We start from the raw sequence: 2,076 nt of genomic DNA on the forward strand, positions 1-2,076 counted from the left end.
TCGAGGCCATGCTGGTCTCCAGAGCGAGTGCCAGGATAGGCTCCAAAGCTACACAGAGAAACTCTGTCTCAAAAAAAAAAAGCCAAAGAAAAAAGAAAAGAAAAAAGAAAAAGACATTCTATATCAATCTCTATCCTCTACACTGTGCATGAACACAAACTCAATACATACACACGCACATACTCAAGAGAAAGCTCTATCTGTCAAAGTGTAGAGAATGACCCTGAGTAGACACCATTTGCAAGCTTGAGTTGCCCTCATCTGAGTAAGGAGGCCACAGGTCAGATAGTTCACAAAGACTAGAACCAGCATTGCTCTGTGTTCTGGAAAGTCACTGTGAGAGGAATGTTCTGTGGTCATCATAAAGAACAGAGAAAATCTATCTTGGTTTCTTTGTGATTCAGAAAACAAGGATGGCATTCGTTTTAGTGACTGCTCTGAACAGTCAGGGGCTGTTTTTGTTTCCATGAAAATGAAAACCTCTCCAAGTTTGAGGACCCTTAATCATGTTCACTTGACATTCACATTTCTTCTTTGTTTCACTCTTTGTGCCAACAAATGTATCCTTTTAACACAGTTCAAACTTCCTTTGTATTTGCAAATATTGTTTCAGAATACTAAACCAGACCTGGAAGAGGGCTCTCCTACTTAGACTTTTACTAAAAAGCTTCTCTCAAACCAATACTCACTTCCTGTTAATGGTTATGCTTAGAATCAGTGTAAGAGGTTTTTTTGTTTGTTTTATTTTTCGAGACAGGGTTTCTCTGTGTAGGCTTGGCTGTCTAGGCACTTGCTCTGTAGATCAAGCTGGACTCAAACTCTCATAGATCTACCTGCCTCTGCCGGTGTAGGAGTTCTTGACACCCTAAGCCAAATTAGAACAAAGATCTTAGTTGTGTTCACAGGTTAAACTCATCCCGGTGCTTTAAAGACTTTATGCTCAGGACTCATCCAGTTATAATTAAAAACAAACCCCTGTGGGTGGGGCTTAGACATCAGTATTTTTACCACATCCTGTGGTAATTGTAAAGTGCAGTTCAGGTTAAAAGTCATTGCTTTGAAGCAATTTTTTTCAGTGAGTCTCTCTTCTCATCTGCAGGGGGAAAGTAAGAAAGACAACTTTCATCACCTTTCTTGGACCTCCTTCCATCTGAGACATTGCCTTTAGCAGGTATTTTAATCCTTCAGCTCCTCTTCTGTTTGAAGACAGCAAAGCTCAGAGGCCTATAGAAAAGATGAAATGCATAGGCCATGTTTTCATCTTTTACTCTTCCCTGCATGGACTTCATTGTATTCACATACAAAAAATAGTTTCAAATAGCTTGAACCAAGAAAAAGCACCACTAACCTCTTTATAAACACATGATAGGACGAGAATACACTTTTTTGTAAAACATTTGCCTGGCATGTACCAGGCTCTGCAGCAACACCACCAAGATCCCCCAAAACAAGACGTGAAAATCTAATCAGGCATTGTATTTGTCAGTGTTCATTACTCTGCTGAAAGACCTTAAAGAGGTTGACTCCAGCTTTGTCATCTTTGATTCAGGAGTATGTTCAAGCAACACTTCTATCTTGAAACAGAAACCAAACAGAAACTGGCATCCATAATCTCTTAAGAGGGCTTCCCAACAAAGAAAAGTCTAGAACCAGAAGGATTCAGGGCTGAGTTTCATTACACTGGATAGGGACACAACAAAGATTAATTTATTCAATGAACATAGATATAAATAGTCTCAATAAAATATTTTCAAATCAAATTCAAGATATATTTAAAAGATTGTAAGCTAGACAGTGGTGGCGCATGCTTTTAGTCCCATCACTTGGGAGGTAGAGGCAGTTGGATCTCTGAATTCAAGGCCACCTTGGTCTATAGAGCAAGTTCCAGGACAGCCAGGGATACACAGAAAAACACTTTATCAAAAAAATTTAAAATAAAGCAATACAAAAACCACGTACTTTGACCAAGTTGGCTTCATTCTAGAGATACAAGGTTAGCTCAATATATGCAAACAGTATAATTTAGCATAAAAGTAGACTTAAAAGCAGGAACCACATGATCATTTCAACAATACA

This window comes from Cricetulus griseus, chromosome 2 (assembly GCF_003668045.3).
Source record: "Cricetulus griseus strain 17A/GY chromosome 2, alternate assembly CriGri-PICRH-1.0, whole genome shotgun sequence".
Taxonomy (NCBI): Eukaryota; Metazoa; Chordata; class Mammalia; order Rodentia; family Cricetidae; genus Cricetulus; species Cricetulus griseus.